Source organism: Hyperoodon ampullatus, assembly GCF_949752795.1.
Source record: "Hyperoodon ampullatus genome assembly, chromosome: 7".
NCBI lineage: Eukaryota > Metazoa > Chordata > Mammalia > Artiodactyla > Ziphiidae > Hyperoodon > Hyperoodon ampullatus.
In genome coordinates, this window is record NC_136920.1 from 66,764,594 (window position 1) to 66,786,875 (window position 22,282).

At 47.4% G+C, this 22,282-nt stretch overlaps 1 protein-coding gene across 2 annotated transcripts in view; it reads right to left on the reverse strand.

The window, feature by feature from the left end:
* Window positions 1-22,282, reverse strand: part of GALNT18 (polypeptide N-acetylgalactosaminyltransferase 18) — a gene marked incomplete at its 5' end in the record, with an annotated part of 342,665 nt that overhangs the window by 300,038 nt on the left and 20,345 nt on the right. The gene's annotated exons all lie outside the window — the stretch shown is intronic.

Sequence of the window (22,282 nt, forward strand, 5' to 3'; positions counted from 1 at the left end):
CCTTTAACATCAGGCTCCAGACTGAGGTGTGCCCTGTGGGAAAGGGATTGTCTAGTGCTCCAACACAGCCTCTGGGCCAGCCTTATGCATCTGGGCCTCAATAAATTGTGACTGAAAAAATTGAATCATGCATCACTTACTAGCCTGTAGAGAGTTAGTCTCCAAATTGCCCCCCACTACTTCCCTCTCACCATATTAAACCCACGCCGTACCAAAGACATGCAGTAATAGCGACAGGTAACATTCACTCAGTGCTTTTCATGTGACTCAGTCTTTCCTGGGTCACCTCACTGAACCCTCACAGCAACCTAAGGAGATAAGTCTTATTTCCATTTTACAGGTGAGAAAATCAAGGCTTAAAAGAAATGTAATTTCTTACCCAAGAGCACATGGCTAGTGAATATCAGGGTCAGGATTCAAACCCAGGCAGACCGATCCTTGGCCCACATGCTTAGCCACCACCAGGATGGCAACTCTAGGACACCAAAGGGAAGGTCCCAAGGGTGTGTCTTTGGAGAATCAACTCCTGACCGTGTGATGGAAGGAGGAAACCAACAAGCCAGAATATGTTTCCTTAGCATTCCAGGAAACAAGGTTACTTGCTGAGAAGCGTAGCTCTCCAAAATTAGTGCCACCCTCTGAGTCTGGGCCCCTGTGTTTCCAGAAGCCCCCAGTGTTCCAGTCCTCTCAATGACTAGGTCAGATCAAAGTCAAAGGAAGTACGGGGTGAATGCCGGGTCCCTCTGGGAAGAGGCACCTCTCCCCTTGCAGGGAGAATGGGCTGCGGAGGGCGGGGTGCTGGGCAATTTTCGGATCAGGGGCCCTTTGCAAGGGACCATGCTGGCTTTGGTAACCTCGTGTCAATTAGCTGTGCCCAGGCCAAACATAATATCTTGACAAAGAATGCTTCAATTCAGTGCAAATAGACTTTCTCCACAAAGCCCATAATAAGTAAAGAGGTTATTTCATCTAGAAAGAAATCCAATGACCTGGAAAAAATTTGGTGTGCATTAAAGCAACCATTTCCTTCACCCACATCTCAGTAAGCTCCTACTTAACAGGCAGACAGCCTTGTCCATCTGGGCTGCTGACTGTGAAGTGGTTTGTTATTTATGGAGTTCCTGCCCTGGCCCCCTGCCCTGGCTCACAGTGAGGTGTGTGCCCGGCGATGGAAATGGTGACCCCAGCAGTGGGCATTGGAATTCCTTAAGAGGCACTTTACGAATACAGATTTCCAGGCTCCGCCCCTGGGGGTTCTGATTCAGTAGACCTGAGGCGGGGCCCAGGAATCTGTATTTTCCCATGCAGGCAGGCCTGTGGAGCAGTGTCCGGACATGATCAAGCAGTGGTGCAGACGCTATTGCCATGTAGTGTCTTGCAGGGATCCAGGCTCAGCCACTCCTTCCTGTGGGTTCCTTGACCATGAAACATTCAACCTCGATTTCCTTATCTAGAGAAGGAATACACAATATATGGCCTGCTTGCCCCTTGGGCGGCTCATGGGGATCAAGGGAGATGATATGAGTAAAATAAGAAAAGAGCTAACATTTATTAACTATTGACCACGTGCCAGGCACCAGATGAAGCCCTTTGCCTGCATAACTCCGTCTTCATAAAAAAATTGTATGAGGGAGTTACTCTTATCTGTTACCTCTGTTTTAAAGATGAATAAACTGAGGCACAGAGAGTTTAGGCAACTTGCCCAAAATAACAGAGCTAGGATGTGAGCTTGGGCCCAGGCTCCTCTCCAGACCCACTGGTGAAACCTGGTAAGTGCTGGGCACGTGTAAGACAGAGGTTCTGGATCCAGCTGTCTTGCCCCGTCCCTCACTGACAGCATCAGGATGTGAGGTCTAAGCCCAAGGGACCCGACAAGAGGAGCCTTGAACATTAAACTTGGCCGGCCAGTGCCCTTCTGCAGGAGGACAAGGAACAATGGCCCTCACGTGACCCACCCATCCCTGCCAGCCGTCAGGGGTGTGGAAGCATGCACCAGTTTCTGCTGACGGGAAAGAAGGAAAACACAATGACAGTAACAACTCCAGCTGGGGCACAGGCTGCCATCTTGAATTGCCAAGGCCAGAAGCCAAAAATATTGAGGAGAATTCTTAAAACAACAGCCTGGGGCTTCCCTGGTGGCGCAGTGGTTGAGAGTTCGCCTGCCGATGCAGGGGACACGGGTTCGTGTCCCGGTCTGGGAAGATCCCACATGCTGCGGAGCGGCTGGGCCCGTGAGCCATGGCCGCTGAGCCTGCGTGTGCAGAGCCTGCGGTCCGCAACGGGAGAGGCCACAACAGTGAGAGGCCCACGTACCACAAAAAAAAAACTAAACAAAAAAAAACGGTCCTTTATGTTTGTACATTTGACAAGGACAAGAGGATGCTACCATTTATTGAGCACCAACTCTATGAGAAACCCTTTCAAGCTGTCATTTCTTTTAACCCTCACAGGACCCCTGTGAAGCAAGGCTTTTTCTGAGCCGTCCTACAGGTGAGAAACCTGGGTCTCAGAAATGCTGAGTAAGGTGTCCCGGGGCCAGAAAGCAGCAGACAGGGGATCTGATTTGGATGGGCCTAGCTCCAAAGCCCTACATTTCCTGTGCCACAGCAACTGCCATGGGGCACTTCACCACCATCACAGTGACCGGCTTTGACAAGGCTCATACCTCACAACCCTGTCCTGGAAACTCCCTACATACACCTTTAGATCCAAAAGATGGAGCTCCCTGTCCTGTGGGGGACGGAGTGGAGTGGGGCAAAGCACCCTGGAGCATGTGGGAAAGCTAAGAAGCCTGAGTTAGAAGGGGTTTCAGCCTTATGCTAAGGGGTGAGCCCACCTCAATTATCAGTCAGGCCAAGATGAAAAGTCACAGTTAACCAAGCACTACTTAGCACCAGGAACTTGCTCATAGATGATATGATTAAAGTTTCACCACCACCATGCCAGGCTGGGTTTCAGCATCCCATTTTACAGATGCAGAACCTGAAGGTCCATGAAGGGGAAGGGAAAGAGGGGGAGGGGGGCGGGAGCGCTATGTGACCCAGTCCTCCCCCAGCAACCTGGGCCAGCCTGGGAAGACGTGCTCGGCTGGGTCAGCTGAAGGCTGCCAGGAACAAGGAACGGCTGTGAACAAACCCTCACACACCGAAGGGAAAGCTTTGGATGTTGTAAGGACAGACGGGTTTTCCTCTCCAACAAGGGCTCTGTGTGACTGAAGAGGATGTCCTGTTTCCTATCTTGTATCCTCGTCATTGTCCCAATAAACCCATTTGGAGGACGCCCAGGCATGAGCGTGGACAGCAACTTTCTGAGGCTGACCTCCATCCTTCAAACTCCAGGGGCCTAGTGTGTTAACCCCACCATGTTTGAGGCGCTGTTCTGGGGCTTTCTGTACATGTTTCATCTGGTGCTCATGGCAATGTGAAGGGTTGGTTCATTCTATCAAGATTCTCATTTTGGAAGAAATTGCCCAGGGAAATTAGGCCAGCTCCCCGAGTCCCCCAGCTAGACCCAGGTCGGGTTGGAATTCAAACGCAGGCCCCTGAGCCTGAGCTCTCCATGTGACACCAGAGGGTTTTTCAACAGCAGATGAGAATCTAAGCAAATCAATTATTATGGGTGTGGCTCCCCACCCCCCATGGGAGAGGGAGTTCACTATCACATGACAAGCTCCACCAGCACAACTGACAAGGAGTCCACCTTTCCCAGTGGTTGCCTATGGCATCAGCTGAGGAAATGGCCTCCCCGTAGGACAACGGCCAGGTGGGTCGGACAAAAACAAAACAAAACAAAAAACCTGGCTCCCTATTTTACAGAAAGGGCCAGAGAAGACAAGGGGCTTCTGAAGGCTACAAGTGAACCCCTGGCCCTCTAGGACCAGAAAGCAGTTAAATCTGCTCCCTTAGACTGGGAGAGTAGAGAGAGCCTGCAGACTAGGTACACAGTGGATGTGCCTTCCCTTTAGTCTGGACTTAAAGGCCTGATTGGGATAGATAGTCCTGAACTTTTGTATAAGCATGCATTGCCTTAAAACTCTCAAAACACAAGATCGTCCCTCAATTCCTAACCAAATTCTGACTAGACTGCACGATATCACACCCTCCAGAAGAAAGCATCGGACCTGGCTTCTGGCTTGGCCTTTCACCCGCTTAAAGGAATCAACAGCATCATGGCCACCAGGATGCCACGTGAGGTTTACTTAGGGTCAAAACCTGTTTCATGTCATGAAAAGTCCACCCACCAGCACCAACCACTTTCCAAGATGGCTAAAAGGAAGCCAAAGACACTCAGTGCAGGCAAGAGCCGGTGTCAAGGGGGAATCCCTTCTGTAGGCTGACCAGGAGAGCCACACGAAACAGACGGGGCCAATTCACGGGCTCTCCCAGCAAAGGAGTCATTATAGAGAGGCAAGGACAAGCAGAAGCACTGGTATAAATTACTCTGAGTGTTCATAAAGGCTCACCACTCACCACTCCCGGGAGGCTAAAGAATCGTTTGCTCCAGCCTGATAGACCCAAAGCATGCATATTAATAGTCATGATTTATCATGCGGTGTTTTTCACCAGCGTTCTTGGACCAGATTTCTTTAAGTATTTGGGTTCATCTATCTAGCATGTGCCCAGTTGAGTTACTGCTACTGTTATACAAAACGCATCATAAATCCACCATTTAAGAGAGGTTTATATAAGCCAGACTGGTGTCCAGCATCCAAGCTCATTATCATGAATACAATTAAGTCCTGGCAGGGCATCAGACGGTGGAAGCCATTTCCCTGCATCTGTGAGCCCCTGAATGGTCACGCACAGTCGCTGAGGGGGGCCCCTCAAGGGACCTCTCCCCAACTCCAGCGCCACTTGCCCACCCTGGATCAGCCTCTGCCTTTAGGATGCCACACCTCTGCTCAAGCTGTTCCTTCCCCCTGGCATGCCCTCCCTACCCCACACCTTTGCCTTCCAAAATTCTAAACAACCTTCAAGGCCCAGTTCAAGGGTTTGCTCCACTCAAGCTTTTCCTGATCATCTGAGGCAAGACCCTCCCTCTTGCCTCTCCAACCTAAGGTAGGTGAAGAGGCTAGATGAGAGATGGTGGACCCTAGGCCCAGTCCCTTCTCCTTCCAGGGACCCAGCCTCAGTTGATCAAATGACCTCAAAATTCCTCTCAGCAGAAAGTTGAATGTAGTTCTCATGCCTTGGAATTCATGCCCTGTGTTATCTTCTATATAGGTCACAAGTTCCTCATGTCCTCCCCAGCACCCAGCATGGCGTGTCCCACAAACAGCAGATGCTATGAGACTATGGAAGGGAGGAAGGGAAGATGAGCCTCTCAGCGAAGTAAGGGTCCATGTGTAAGTCATCAACTGTTCTCGAGAAAACAAGTTATCAGCATGGTCACTCCTTTGAGGAGGAAATGTGGTATCGGCCTCAAATATTGAAAACAATATCAATTCATTGAGAACAACACTGGGAGGGTTGACCTGACCCCCATTTCATAGAAGAGGACACTGGATCAGAGTGGTGTAGCAACTAACCCAGCGTCACCCAGAAGGAGACAGAGTCAGGATTTCAGGCTCTTCTGTTGAACCACCTGGCTATCTATTTTCTATTTGTTTCTGGAAGGTCAGGCCTCCTGGCATGTATGAGAGCCTGGGTAGGTGAGAGTACATGCTGCCCTTCTCTAACCAGCACAATCCTCCTGCTGTGACTACATGTGACCTGGTTCCAGGGCACTGATTCTGGGGAGGGGTCTCTGGTCAGGTCCCCCATCACTGCTCACCAGGCTGTGGTTCCAGGCAGAGCCTCATCCTGGCTTCATTGGCCCGGGTTTGGAATAACTAAGAGAAAAATCTAAATGACAGAGCATCATATTATTCCAATGAATTTCCCCCAAAGAGATCAACCACAAGATGTTGTTGCTTTAACCAGATGTAGTTAGAGGACAGGACAGTGGGGCAAGGAGGAAGTATTAACACCCATTGACATGTTCACCTACTCTGTGCAGGCACATGCTCTGTCGTACCAAGCATCTACACATGTCAACTTCATTTAAGCTTCACAATGACCATATCAGGAGAGATTATTATCCCATTTTACAGATCAAGAAATTGAGGCTTTGAGAGGTTAAATAGTTCACCTAGGGTCACACAGTGGAGCTAGGATTCAACCCCAGGCCCACCCAACTCTGAAGCTCAAGCTGGTGTCTGGCCTGTTTCCTTAGCTGGGTTAGCACCTGGTACTAATGAGGTCAGGGCTCTGGGTGTACGGGCCACATTATCTGAGAATGAGAATCTGCTGAAACCTAGATGATCTTTTTTTTTTATTATTGTTTTTGCTTTTGCACAGAGCAAATCTCTCTCCTTTGGCTGTGGTCTGAGCCCCAGCTATCACATTGTGAATGAACTCCCTTAGTCCAGAGATGGAACAAGGTGGGGATGCTGGCAGAGGGCAGGCCTTCACCACTCCTCCACGGCAAGCCCCTGGCCCTGGCCCACCACTACTGGGTGTTAGGGGTGTGCCTTCTGTAGACAGAGACCGAAACTCAGGCTTCAGCTACGGTCAAACTATCTTTTCTGCCTTTTGGACTGTCAGGTTGTCATCTTGATGCAAGACCACTTATGGGCAGCACTGACTGGCCTCAGTTTCCTCATCTGTAAAATGGGGATAATCATACTTATCTCACAGGTTGGCGGTGGGGATTAAATGAAATAATGTATGTGCTGCGCTCAGTAAGTGCCTGGCCATACCAAGGGCTCAGTAATGTTAGCCATTACTCTAATCATTATCATCACCTTTCAAGTTCACACCCACCAGGCCCTACTGGACTCAGAAGATAGCTGGAGAGGACCACTGTGGAGTCACTGAACCATCTATTGCTCCAGGCCACGGAATGGAGCCAGGCCCTGGCTGGGGCAGCCCTGCTTATCCAGCCCTCCTCTGGGTAGGTATCCTCGGAAGATTTCCCTCCGAAAACTGCCTAGCTAATTGGCAGCAGAGTGACCACTGAATGACAGAAAAAGAGGCCATCCACACCCCCCACCAAAGACTCAGCCCTTTCCAGCTTCTGTTTCCTTAGAGACAGTGTCACTGGTTAGGGGTCTATGTTCACTCTCTCCCCTCCAATTCAGGGAGCCTCACTGAAGCCCACAGAATCCTGGACTCCAAACACAGAAGCCAGCAATGCTGGATGATTCAGGGACAGGCCCTAGGAAAGATGGACCCTGTCATCTTAGTGGAAAGGGGAGATGGCAGGCAAGCTTCGGGCCGGCCTCTTTGTCGGGAAGCTTCTTGGTTTGGGAGGTACTTAAATACAAGCAAAAGACAGGGCTGGGTGGTGTTGGTATAGTCAAGTCTCCCAAGAAGTGAGAAACTACGCTGTATAATGAGGAGAAAGACTGTAGCAATGTGGGAGAAGGAGCAAAAAGGCCTTGACCTCAAGACAGGACCTTCCCCATGACCTTCTAGTCCTCCCTAAAGTGAAGGTGCTGTGAATCCCTCATGTGAGGCTGCCTGTGGGAATGGTTTTCTGGTCAGCACTGACTTGAGGCAAAGCGGACACCACAGGTGCACAGACCACAGCCTGACACGGAGGACACTCCAAGACGTGCCCTGGAATGTGCTGAAATCCTGCAGAGGCTGATGACACCCCTGGGCCATGGAATCAGGGACTGGGAGGAAGTGAGCCAAGAAAACTGGCAGGTTTGTACAAGGATCCAGGGCAGAGCATCCTGCAGGTCACGGGCTTTGAAAAGACAGATACTCATGAGAAGAAACCAAAAAGAGTAACAATGAATAATATCAAATTCAGAAACCAAATGCTCTCCTTGCTTTCCCTGGTAACTGCTCCCCAAAACTCCCTTTTCCAGGGACAGAACACGTGGCCCAATGTTCAGCTTTCCTGTAGGTAGAAAGAACTTTAATTAAAAAGTAAATTGCAGCTTGAGTGTACCTGGTAATGTGTGTGATGGCCTTGAGCCAATTAAGAAGAGGTTTCCCTTTTATCCTTTCCTTTTTCAGGACGGACTGATTGCTTGGTTTTTCTTTGTTGTTGTTGTTGTTGTTTTTTTTTTTTTTTTTTTGTAGTACGTGGGCCTCTCACTGTTGTGGCCTCTCCCGTTGCGGAGCACAGGCTCCGGACGCGCAGGCTCAGTGGCCATGGCTCACGGGCCCAGCCGCTCAGCGGCATGTAGGATCTTCCCGGACCGGGGCACGAACCCGCGTCCCCTGCATCGGCAGGCGGACTCTCAACCACTGCGCCACCAGGGAAGCCCTGATTGCTTGGTTTTTAAAGAAAAGAGAAAGAGCAACAAGACGTCTCAGGAAGAGACCCCACCTCCCAGAGTCAGGAGGTGAGGGGAGCCAGGGTCACACGTGGCAGGCAGGCCTGGGCCTCCACGTGCAGGACAAATGGGCACTGCAGTCTCCTTGCCGGCCGCCACCTCCCTCGGGGACACCTACTGCACAAGCAAAGGCAGTGATTGGGAGAAGAAAGGAACGCACAGTCCCAGCCCACATTTCCCTACCAGCTACTTCCCCAAATCAGCCTCGGATGCTATGTGCCTTCTTAGAAATGCAAAGGGCTACATCAACAGCAAAGAACTTGAGGCTTGAACCAACTGGCTCCCTGGAGATCCAAAAGGGATGGAGTGGCCTCTCTTTGCCCCGGGGCCTCAGGAAGGAAGGAGGTGAGGGCAGCGCCTCTGGGACAGCTGGGAAAAGGACAAGCCACTTCCAGAGCTGTACCCAGCTTGAGTTTCCTGGCCAGAGGCACCCCAGCAGACATGCAGGGCTGGCTAAGAACTGGCTATGGGCAGACAGGATCCCAGTGGGGAAAATGTGAGTCTGGGAATTTGTTGGGCCAAGTGGTGGTGATGACAGAGAAGCATCCTGCCCTGCTGTCATGGCATGGGGCCACCCACAGCTGGCTCTAGTGAGTGCCAAGTTGAGGCCCAGCTTCCACCAGCTCTTCAGGCTTGACCAGGGCTTGGAGGTGACAGACAGCAGGCTACTTGGCCAGGCTGTATGGCTTGCTCACTCCAAACAGTGATTTCCAAACCTGTATAGTCATGTGATGTGTGTCCAAAGAAACTCCTATGTGAACCTTAGTCTATAACACAGATAGAGCAGAGCTGCTCTGGAAGTGGCGGGAGAGATCTGGCCCAAGCCCCTGGATCACAGTCCAGGTACCCCATGGGCATAATCAGAAACCAGGAAGATTAGATGAGGGCTTTGGAACTGACACTCAGAACTCCAGTGTGGGAAGGAGTAGTGAAAGAGGTGTGATTAAGGTTAATTGATAATCTGTCCCTTTCTAAATAAACTATTAAACCCATTCCTGTATGCTCTGAGGTCATGCCAACAGACAATTTTACAAATCAACACGCTAAGCCCTGAAATGCTCAAGAGCTAATTTCCACACTTTAGCCTGGTTTCAGTTAGGAAAGAGTCCTAGGGGCGGGAGGCTGTCAGGATGCAGCTGTAACATGCTGGATCTATAACCAGCCCATGGCTGAGCTGTGACTCAGTAACTGCACCTGTACATGGCTTCACAGGACCTAAGAACTCAACAAAAGATGCTCTCCAAACCTCAGAGTGGTGGGCTTCCTATGGCAATGAGAGGAGGGCCAGAATGGAGGGAGTTTAGAAGATGGGAAGTTCTGCATCAGTCAACGTTGGACAAGAAAGCAGAAGGGAGGGCCTCCCTGGTGGCGCAGTGGTTGAGAGTCCGCCTGCCGATGCAGGGGACACGGGTTCCTGCCCTGGTCCGGGAAGAACCCATGTGCCGCGGAGCGGCTGGGCCCGTGAGCCGTGGCCGCTGAGCCTGCGCGTCCGGAGCCTGTGCTCCGCAACGGGAGAGGCCGCAACAGTGAGAGGCCCGCGTACCGCAAAAAAAAAAAAAAAAAGAAAGAAAGAAAGCAGAAGGGAGATTAAGTGGACTAGTGAGATGGGGAGACAGAGGATGGGTGGATGGATGGATGGATGGATGAACAGATAGATGATATCTCTGTGAAACAGAGCCCTCTATTCAACAACCAGATAAACTCTGGCTTCACCACTAAATCACCTGTGACCTTTGGCACATCACATTCTGTGCTGGGCTCAGGTTTTCCAGTCTGTTCCCAGACCCCTTTGTGAAAGCACCTTGGCAGGCCCAGGGCAAACCTCATCTGTTACTGATCTTAGAGGCTGATGAGGAGGGTGCCATCCTGTTCCTTCTCTACCTTGAGGCCTAACTCTGGGTTCTCCTTCCCAAAGGTTTTACAAAACAATCCCCAAGATGTTAACCCCTAAATATTCCCGGCTGTCTCCTGCCTCTGGGCCTTTGCCTAGACTGTTCCCTCAACTTGGATTCCCTCTCTTCACCATTCTGCTACTGAACTCTTACTCATTTTTCAAATTCAAATGTCTGCAGTGCTATGCCCGGGCAGTCCAGCGACTGAAGGTTACAGATTAATGAGACTTCCACACAGGAGTAATATGTAAAATATTTATTAACTGGAATAGGATGGGCACTGCCCAAGCAGAACACCCAACTAATCCAGATACTTGTCAAGACAGCCCAGATGGCCACACAAGCATGTCTAGGGACTTTCCACCCTTCCTCCACCTATCATCACCCTCCATCAGGGCTGTCTCTCCCCCTGGCCTAATGTGGACCTAACTCACTCCTGGCTCAGTAGGGCTGAAGGCAGAGGGCGAGCGACTGTACCTGCTGGTAAGCATCTCTAAGCCGCAGGATCTTCTTCCTACTCTACCCTGGCCAGGGCAACTGCAATGGGGCTTCTGTGACCTGTACCCTCCTCCAGCACAAGGGCATCCTAGTAAAAGGACACCAAGGATTATGTCCTCCTCCACAGTGCCACCCTGAAGCCTGCTTTGTGGCTCCCTATGGCCCTTGAAGAGAGGAAGACAGTGTATTTGTTGACAAGAAAAATTTATGTGTTGTGTGAGTTTTGTCTAACTGCTGGTGTCCCAAGAGAAGCAGGCTTGCTGAGGCCCAGCTGTGGCAGCCAGCAAAGCCTCATCTTTCCTAAGCTGTTCAAAGATAGGATAGAAGTGCCTTGAGAGGTGAGGCACAGCTGGGGGATGGGGGACAGGTGGCACAGTCCACACTGGTACTGGGTGGACTTGGCACAGGGCAGAGGGGGAGGCCAGAGCAAGAGGCAGGACCCAGGTGGTCCTAGTTTCCTGGCTGTTCCCTGGATTCAGAGAATTGCTGAGTCCCACTGCCTCTGACTGATGTGACAAATTCATTTTTCGCCCAGCTACAAATGGGCTCTAAACGGAGCCAGGTGCTGGTCGTGTGTAATTCTTGCCTTCCGGGGATGCCTGCCAGGATTTTCTGCTTTTCTCACCCACCTGTAATAACTGCTGACCTCCCTACTACTCTGGATCTGAACACAAATCCAAGCAGAGCCATGAGCAGCTGAGACCCCAGTTGACCTCCCGCCCACCCAGCTGACCCCTCCTCCTGTACACACTCCTAACCCCACCGCAAGCCCAGGTCACCTACTGCAGCACCCAGAACAGGGCTACAGAAGGGTGCAGCTCCTTGTTAACTCAAGAGGGGCTGTTCACTGGGTGCTTGGTAATGCCAGTGGGCTCCAGCTGCCCACCCTGGCTAGACTTGCAGGTGAAGGTGGCGGTCTCCATACAGGGGCTTATAAAGAAAGCATGTGTCTGTTTCATGCTCAGCAGGACAGAAGCATCCAGGCTGGTCGGAGACTTGTGCTTATTCCCGAAGGAGCTGCCACCTCCCATAGGCTGGGAGCCTCTCTGCTTTGGGACTGATTGTTCTACAGGTGAGCAGTCATTCATTCAACAAGCATTTACTGAAAGCTCACCAAGTGTCAGGCATCCAGGTATGTGAGAGGCTGAGAACAGGACCAAGTCCCTGCCTTCAGGACAGTTATAGTCTCCAGGAGGAGAAAGACAACCAATGAACAGATATACTAAGTCATCTCAGGTGGGTGCACAAAAGAAAACAAAGCAGAAACAACGGGAAAGAGAAGCAAGCCTCTATGAGGAGATGAGATGTGGGCAAAGGGCCCAATGAAGTGATGAGGGGCCATGCAAGGAGCCAGGCATTCTGGGTAGACGTCCTGAGGCAGGAACAAAGCGGGGTGTTTGAGAAGAAGCACAAGGCCGATGGGACCAGAACAGAAGGGCAGGGAGGCGGGCAGGGCCAGATGGCCTTTGTGGAGGTTGTGCTATCATCCCCAATTATTTTCTGCCCTCCTGTGAGAGGTTTATACACGCCCATCCGCCACCCTGCGACTGACAGTGCTATCCGGTGGGGGAACTGGATAGCGAGAGGCTATCTCACTTGCTTGGGCCAGTGGAACGTGCGCGGAAGTGACGTATGCCACTTGGAGGTGAAGCTTTGAGAGCCGTTATGAGGTTCAGCCACTGCTGTTCCCTCAGCCTGGGTCCTGGAATGAAGAGGTCCTGTGAGGCAGGGCTGACATTCAATGTGAATGAGAAATACACCTTAGGGGTTGAAGGCATTTGATGTTACTATGGCAAAACCTAGCAGAAACACTGATACAGCCTTGCAGGTGCCATTAAAGGAGGTGGAATTTATTCTTCATCTAATAAATAGCCATTACAGAGCTTTGAGAAAAGTGCCATGAACTGATTTCACTTTTAAAAGACCACCTTGGCTGCTGAATGGAGAACAGACCCCCCTCTCAGCCATTCCCCTCACCTCAATCACACAGCATGTCCACTGCCACACACCCCATGAGGATGTGGCCAACAGGGGCCTGTGGGAGGGAAGGGTCCAAGATACCCCTGAGCCATCCTATCCTATCCCCCATGTTATTCTATATCCCAGACTGAAAGGTACTGACCTCTCTTTAAATCCTGCCAACAAACACTTTGGAAAAAAATGTTCATGTGCTCTACTGAGGAAGCCATGAGGGCCGGCAAAGACGTGGTGTCTGCCAGCTCTTTACTGAGAAGTTGCATTCCGTTTGTCACTATATTAGGGGATTTTTCCAAAGTATGACAGATCTAGGCTTGAGAGATATTGGTCTCCCCCTCAGTTACTCATCAGGGAAGATAAAGCCAGTTCTGCCCCTGTTCCTCCATTCTTTGCAGGACCATCTCTTGGGTTCTTTCTCCTGGCACCTGGTCCTTCTGGATGCTTATTCTGTGTGCTCATATCTCCTAATTTTTTTTTTTAGTGGTATGTGGGCCTCTCACTGCCGTGGCCTCTCCCGTTGCGGAGCACAGGCTCCAGACACGCAGGCTCAGCAGCCATGGTTCACGGGCCCAGCCGCCCCGCCGCATGTGGGATCCTCCCGGACCGGGGCATGAACCCGTGTCCCCTGCATCGGCAGGAGGACTCAACCACCACGCCACCAGGGAAGCCCATATCTCCTAATATTTGATGACCTACTCGATGCCTCTGTATCCTCCAGAGCATCTCACACAGTGCTCAATTAGCATATTTTAAGTGAATGAGTAAATGCGTGTTATCGAAATCCATAGGTGAAAACAAAATCCAGAAGGTAAAAAGGTTGCTAGATCTGTTTCTGGTTGAAAAGTACATGAAATCTGGGTTTAATCAGTAAATGAAAAAGGTTGTAGCTACTAAATTTCTTTTCACCTGGCACCAGCAAAGGGCACATTTACATCTCATCCCCCAAAGGTAGAACATCAAAAGACGAGAGGTCTTATGACATATCACTCATTCAAATGAAGACCTTTAGAAGGGCACACATCAAGACAGTTTCAATGTCCTGATCATATATGTGGCCAGAGAAAATGCTGAAAACTTCTGCTCTGCTATTTTAGTAAAGCAAAAACCAAACTGGCAATGAACACTCTCTCAGCCAGTGGTTGAATCCTTACAATGGGCCAGGCATTAGCTGGACTGGGAGGGAGAGATAAAGTTGTCCAAGGTACAGCCCTGTCTGCAAGAAGCATATAATCTCAACGCCGATATAAGACCCAAATAACTGAATTTTGATCTTGGGCAAGTCAACAGCTCTCCACAAAATGAAAGCACAAGGTCACACTCAATGAAATAGAGATGAACGAAGTTCTTATAAGGACATAAGAATTCAGAAACAAATGGTGTCATGAGCTGGCCGGCTAGAGACACTTTAAGCTTTGAAGATTGCAGCCAGGCAGAGAGGAAAAGAAAAGAGAACACACAAAGAGAAGCAAAAAGGGGAAGTAGGAGAAGAAGTGGCTCCTGGATTCCAGGGACTTGGTTCCAAAAGGCAGGACAAGTGGCCAGAGGCAATAAAATTAAAGCAAATTGTCCTGCCAACAGCTGGGGACAGGATGCTCAAGGATAGACACTGTGCTGTGCCAGGAAAGGCCTGGAAGCTATGTGCAGGAAAGAAAACACACACACACACACACACATGAGGACAGCTTGCACTTTACAGTCTTAAAAAGGGAAATCAAAGTAAACAGGAACCTGGGAGATATCAGATTATCAACAGATGGAAAGCTGATGGGAAATGCTACGAGAGACACTGGTTCCTGTTCTCCAGGGCATTTCAACTGGTCACATTCTCACCAGTGAGTGAGGAGGGCAGAGCTCAGAGGAGCACTTCCGAACATGTAAGGAAAGAAAGAAAGACTTCAGTAAAACACCCAGAGAGCCATTTGCATCTTGACATTCCTGGGGAGGTGGAGTACAAAACCAATGAGCCATAGTGTAAATTATTCCTATTATCCAGAAATATTTATAAGCATAGAAACACATAAAGTACTTCTGCAGCAGACTGAAGATGAAGGTTGTCTCCAGGAAAAGTGTTTGTATGTTTGTTTGAGTTGTGAGCTGAACTAGCCACTTTTGTTTTTTTTCATGGAACACTGTTCCTACTTGAAAGAAAAACTAACAGATCATAATTATTCAAAGTTGGGAATCTGGCACTCTTCTCAAAAAGGAAAGAAGTGAGCTAGTCAATTCATGGAAAATAACTGATAGTATTTTTCCCCATGATAAAATTTAAGCTATTAAGCCAAAAGAGAAAAATAGAATTTTGGAAAACTTGCGTCCACCACCATGAGCTTGACAGCTTCCCAAAACTTAAAAGCTTCTGATGCTATCAATGGCAATATTAATAAAAGTAATTTTTGTTACTGTAAAATAAAGTATTTCAACATTTAGAAGAGCTGCGTAACTCAGTGAACCTATTTCTTTCCCAAATGAACAGTGCAAAGTATTACAGAATCACGCTTGGGTAAAAGATACAAGCATAAAAGTTCAAGACAGATCACTGGATTTTAATGTAACATGGTACAAAAAGTTTACTGATGTGGTTTCAGATTCCACATTGCAACCAGCCTCTAAAAACCTACCACTTTCCAGTTTGGGTGTAGTATCAAAAAAGAATATCCATAATTATCTGAAAAAGCTATTAATATACTCCTCCCTTTTCCATCTACATATCCATGTGAAGAAGAATATTTTTCACAGACTTCAACCAAAGCAATATATTTCAACAGACCAAATGCAGAAGCAGATATGAGAATCCAGCTTTCTTTTTTCAAACGAGATATTAAAGAGATTTGTAAAAATATAAAACAATTCCACACTTCCCAATAAAGTATCTTTTGTTTTGGAAACTGCAGTTATTTTTAATTTAAAATAATGTTATTTATGCTGACATTTAATTGGGTTTACTATTGTCCTTGGTAAATAAATCGATAAATAACTTTTGAAATTTTCTCAGTTTAAATTTCTTAATGTGGTAAATATTGGTAGACGTAACCTACATGAACAAAATCTCTTTGGTGTCCTTAATAATTTGTAAGAGCATAAAGGAATCCTATGATCAAAACATTTGAAAACACAGATTTAAACTACTGTTAGATGATAGGAAATTCTACTTGTTCAGGGTCCAGTATCCATAAGACCCAGGCCCACTGTCCTCCAAATCCCAAACAATGAGATCATTTTTATTGACAAGCAGATGTCAACAGAGACTTTTTGCTTGGGCTGTAAACAGTCAGGGCGAGGTTGATAAAATAATTTGTTTCAGGGTTGATATTTAGCTGGTACATACTGGCCCCGCCATATCAGTTATTAAAATACCGAAATAACTTTTTACTATCTGGTAAAAAGCCACCGTCCACCACCACCTAAGACATAGCCCCCCACCCCCCCACTATCCGGACCCCTCCCCCAGTACTCCAACCTCCCTCAAGAATCAGCAACTAAACAGTTACTGCCTGGCACAGTGCAGGGGGGTGGGTGGTCTCCAGCACCCTGCTCTAGCACTATGGTCAGGGTCTATTCCAATCGGACACTGCCCAATGCCACATCAGCTGTTCATACTTTTGAATATCAACCTTTCTCAGCTCGTCCCTCAAGGATGAGAAAACTTGAGGCAACTGAGACTTTAAGGGGACAGCATTCCAGAGGGATGAACTCTGGCTGGAAATACCATGATGGCCAAGTCACTATGTCACGGAGACGGACCCTGTCAGCAAAGTAGGATTGCCTCTGAAGAATGAGTTACACACCAAATCAGTGAGAGCTGCCAAAGGTGGCTGTGGGACTCCCGTTTGTCCACAAGGTAGGAATGAGCAGGGACCATATCTATAGAAGGGAGCTCCCTGTAGCTCATCTCAGTCTTTGAATAGGAGCTCCAGACTCAGCTTTGCAGGACCACCCAGAGTCAAACAGGGGAAATATCCTAAAGTGGGAAAAGCTGAGATTGAGGCTTAAAATCTAACGTCCTCACGAATTCTGTTTCAGAAGTTACATCCCTGTGGAGTAAAACCAGTCATCTACATCAAAGTCAACCTGTAACAAGGGAAATTAATGGGAATTTTTTTCCCCTTTGACTTCCCGTGGTAGGTACTTGAAGTGAAAGAGGAGGGAAAGGCCATGGCTGGTGAAGGCAAGGTAGAGCCTCACCCTCACTCTAGCCCCCAACACTCCCATTCAAAGACTTCAGCAAGAAGACCTCTTCATGACCCCAAAGATTCATATTAATCCAAAATGCAGAAATCTGAGGGGAAAAACAGGGAGAGAAGGAGAAAGAAAGCGTTCCTCTAATTCATTGGCGTATCTCCCCACTAATTAATTACAGTTCAGGTGTCTCACAAATCTACATTTTCTTTTCTAACTTCCACACCCTTATACATGCAGGTCCTTGAGGCTCCTAACCCTTTCCCCAACCTTTTGCAGTTGAAATCCAATACATCTTTCAGTGATCAGTTCAAATACCTCTTTCTCCATGAAAACTTCCCCAAGCATATGCACACACCTGCTCAGCTAGAAGTGAGTACCTCCTCTGCTGACCTTCCACCACACAGGCTTGTCAGTATTTTTTTATGGCACTTATCACATTCTACTATGGGGATGGATGACCTCTGTCCATGTCTTCACCCCCATACTGGACTACGAACTTGTAGGCAGGGACTACATCTCACCCTTTGCATCCCTCTGGGCACCTAGCATAGAATCTGGCATTGTCTCTTGATTAAATCAATGACTGCATGGATGAATAGATGGAAGGAAGGAGCAATGGTGTAATGTTATACCTTGATGCCTGCCCGGTGAGTCAGGTCTTACCTCTGCATACTGGTTATGAATTCTCTCCCTGGATCAGGCAGATGCTAGGTTCAACAATATCCCTTTTTCCTTATCATTTAATGTCCTGACCAACCCCATCTTCTTCCCCCAAATCTGGTGGTTGAAGACTCAGGGATACGTTGAAGCAGGAAGAGATTCATCTGGGTCATTTCTGGGCTCTGGGGAAATTTTTAGTTCTGTTTTCTCTATCCAAAGAGGAATACTGCAAACACCTTGTGCACACAGGTAAGCAGGCTCTAGATTTCAAACCCCAGCTCCGGGATTTATTGAGAGTGACTTGTGATTTGTATTTCACCACTCTCCCTTTTGATGAGAACAGATGTTATTTGTCTCTAACTCCCAGACACCTGGAACTAGGGAAATTCCCAGTGCCCACTTAATTACCATTGAACAAGCAGTGCCCATTAGAACTCTTTACCTACAGGGCATGTTTCTGCCCAAGCCTGAGGAAGCAGAATCATATACCAGTGAGCATAGTAACTACAGTCAAACCTGGAATGGTCCTCTTTATCTTGGGGAGGACTGCACGGATGGAATCCTCATGCATGGAATCACCTTCCCAACTGATAGCAGAAAATGAAGGGACTCTGAAGCCCTGAATTAAGGGACGAAGTGTTTGAACCTTGCTGTTTAGCCATATATCCCTTCCCTGAGGGTCCTCATAGGAGTGGGGGCAGAGGCTGGGAGGGAGAGAGGGCCTGCAGTCACTCTGCAACTTGAGTCTCCTGCCATGAACCAGTGAGGAAGTGGGGCAAGAGGTCGTTTACTCCAACGTTTCTTCCAGAAGAGAAGCACATTTATGAAACCAATAGATCCTTCTTGCTTCTCTGAATAAACAAGATCTGGAGCTCTAAAAAAGAGCAAGCAGGGGCTTCCCTGGTGGCGCAGGGGTTAAGAGTCCACCTGCCGATACAGGGCACACGGGTTCGGGCCCCGGTCCGGGAGGATCCCACATGCCGCAGTGCGGCTGGGCCCGTGAGCCATGGCCGCTGAGCCTGCACGTCCGGAGCCTGTGCTCCACAACGGGAGAGGCCACAGCAGTGAGAGGCCCGCGTACCGCAAAAAAAAAAAAAAAAGAGCAAGCAATGCCCTTTGCCAAAGATAGCAAATACCCACATTCCAAGAGCATCTTCACATTTAGCCAGATTGCTAAAAAACGACACCCAGATATGCCCCAAAGGGAAAACACTATACCATGGCTGCCCTTTTGCTGTTCAATGAGCGTGGGAAACTGTTAGTTCCACACTTATAAGAGCTTCAACCAAGAGAGGCTTTCAGCAGTTTTTTTAAAAAGCCCTAAACAGCTGATTTGTACAAGACTCACAGCCTTGCTGAATGCTAATGACAGTTTGAGCCAGGCTGGGAAGGGTGACACAGTTTGTCCATCGTCCATCACTCCCAGCACAGCTGCTGAGTGCCACATAAGCCAGGACCTTCAAAGGCTTGATCCTGAGTCAGCTGCTCACAAAGATTCCCAACAACCTATTCTCAGATCCACAGCCCAGAGTCCATGGCAGGACACAGGGAGGGCATCCATATGTTGCACAGAACTAATGTGGCCCAGGAATGCAGAGACCACATGGTCACCTGGAGCACCCACTGCATCCAGAGCTGCAGAACTTGATCCAGCCATTGGAGTAGAATGAGAGAGAATGCAAAGAATCCAGACGTGGGATTCCACAGACCTGGGTCCTGCTCCTGGCTCTGCCACTTGCTGCCTTTGTGACCTTATCTAGGGTGACACTCAAATACATAACAACCAGAACAGTAAGGTTATGTGGCAGAGAGTGCTATGTGTTCACTAAACCCACTTCCTTTTTCTCCTGGGCAACCAGCTAGACTACATTTCCCAGGTTCCCTTGTTGTTAGGGGGCACCACATGACTGAGTTCCTGCCAGTAAAATATGGCAGAAATTATGTGCTTCACTTCTAATCCAGGCCCATGAAAACCTCCCATGAGGTCCTCCATGTTCTCTCTCTTCCCATGTCTTCCAGATGCATGCAGAGGGTCCAGTAGAAGGCTGCAAGTCCCGAGCCTGCATCCTTGGGTGGGTGGAAGGAAAACTGCTAGCTCACCAGGAACTTCCACATTGGTCACTAGATAAGTGAGGAATACATTTTTATTGGTTAAAGCCACTGAGGTTTGGAAGTTGGTACTGCAGTTAACTTTCCTTACTCTAAATAAAAGAGGCACCAACGAATCAGAAGGGCTCTATTATGCTGCACCAACACACCTAGTATATACCAGAGGGATATTACCACCCAACTTACTTCTGAAACCTCCATTTCCTCATTGGTGACATAGGAATGTCATTGTCTGCTCAATAAGGTTATTATAAGGATTGACTGAGATCATGTATGTATAGCATCTAAGTACAGTACTTCACCCATGGTTGACTGAATTGCATGGACTCCACTGAGTTCCTTCTCATTTGTGGTTCTCAGGTTCCTCATTTGTACACTGCAAATTACTCCATACACTCCCTTCCTCTTTTATAGGCAAGTGACAGCCTGAATTTTCTCTTTCTCCCTTATATTTTCAACCACAGTCATCCTGTCTACAAGGAAAGCAGCCCCTCAGTGAGCACTGTTGTCATTTTTAAACAATTTTATGAAAATTGTTCCCTTCTGGGTGATTGTGAGAGTCAGAGGAAGCCAGGTGGTGATGGAAGTGCATCTTCTTTGGGGCCAGGTGGAAATGAGCCCAGCCATATAGATGGGCCCCATACTCTTCGAAGGGACCAAAATACACTAGTTACAAGGTTTGAGACCCTGAGAACACACCTATAATCCTGAAAGCCAACACCAACTGTGATTAAATGCTACAAGGAATTAAGGGTTCTGGTTTTGATGTAACACAGTCATCAAGGATTCAGACTCTGTTGTCAAACCACATGCAGTCAATCCCTTTCTCACAGCGTGCTAACAGTGTGACTGTGGATACATTATTTAATGTTTGTGTGCCTCAATTTTATCAGAAAAGGGGGATAATAAAAGTACCTATCTTGGACTGTTGCTGTGAAAATAAAGTGAGATAATTCATATAAAGCACTTGGCTTGGTACCTGGCACGTAATAAATACTCAATAAACATTAGCTACGCATGTCTGTTCAGCACACATCAGAACAAACTTTTCAAGCAGTTAAAGAGACTCCTATTTCTCTAAGCAAGAACCTAGAAACACTGTCAATTGTCTCCAGCAGACATTTTTCTATTTAATGGCTCTAAAGAGACAGAAAAGCTTTAATCAATTCCCAGAAGTAAAATGCTAAGAAATTATATGCACAGTTACGAAAACAAAATAAAAAATGTTTCCCACACATTGTTCAGCAGACAAAAACATATTGACATGCTGTTCCTGAAAGGAAGTGGGATGAATTTTCTAGATAATCCTGAGCCATTCATGTTTCCCCCTACCGTGTCTGCTCTAGGGCCAAAATGTACCTCCAGCCAAACAAGGGGCTCCCTCCCCCAAAGTTCCTACTATGGTTCCCTGGAGGAACCATGTTCCTCTATTCTTCCTTTAATGCTTTTTTGGTTCATTCAGTGAATATTTTCTTGTACAACATTTTAATTTCCTTAATAAGTTTTAACTATATTTCTTGAGCTATTTTCTTAGTGGTTGATCTGGCGCTTACATTATACATTTTAATCCATCCAAGCCCATTAACTTAATTCTAGTGAAATATAGAAACTTTACTCCTATATAGCTCTAGTCCCTCCTTTCCATTTTTGTGCCTCTTCTGTGCTTATCGTCAAACATATTACATTTCCATATGTTAATAGGCCTAGCAATACAATTATATAACGTATTTTGTTTATGCAATTCCTTTTTAAATCAGTTAAGAGAAAAAGGAAGAAGAAATATGGAATTATACTGTATTTTACGATTGCCTATATAATTACATTTAGCAGCACTTTTTAGTTTTTTGAGTGAATTCAGATTACTGTCTGGTGTCATTTGCACTCAGCCTGAAGAAAATCCTTTAGTATTTCTTGCAAGGTGGATCTGATGGCAATGAATTCTCTCAGTTTTGTTTACCTGGGAATGTCTTTATTTTGCCTTCGTTTTTGTCTTTTTGTTTGTTTGTTTTGGTTTGGTTTGGTTTGGTTTTTTGGCCACACAGTGCAGTATACGGGAACTCAGTTCCCTGACCAGCGATCGAACCCATGTCCCCTGCATTGGGAGCGTGGAGTCTTAACCACTGGACCACCAGGGAAGTCTCTATTTTTCCTTCAAGGATAGTTTTGAAGGATAGTTTTGCTATATATAAGATTCTTAGCCACCATTGTTTCTGATGAAAAATCACCTGTTAATCTTATTAGGGTTCTCTTATAGGTGATGAGTAGTTTTGTTCTGTTCTGTTACTGCTTTCAAGATTTTTTTCATTGTCTATCACTAAATATGCCATTGGTATACTTAATGGTGTTCCACATTTCTCTGTCTCTGCTCATTTTTCTTCATTCTTTTTTTCTCTTTTCTTCAGATTTAATCATCTCTATTGATCTGTCTTCAAGTTTGCTGATACTTTCTTTCGCCAACTCAAATCTAATTGTAAATGCCTCTAGTGAAATTTTCATTTCACTTTTCATATTTTTCAAGTCCAGAATTTCCACTTTCTTCCTTTTTATAATTTTTCTCTTTATTGATATTCCCTATTGATAAGACATTGTCATCACATTTTCCTTTAATTCTTTCAGCAAAATTTTCTTTAGTCCT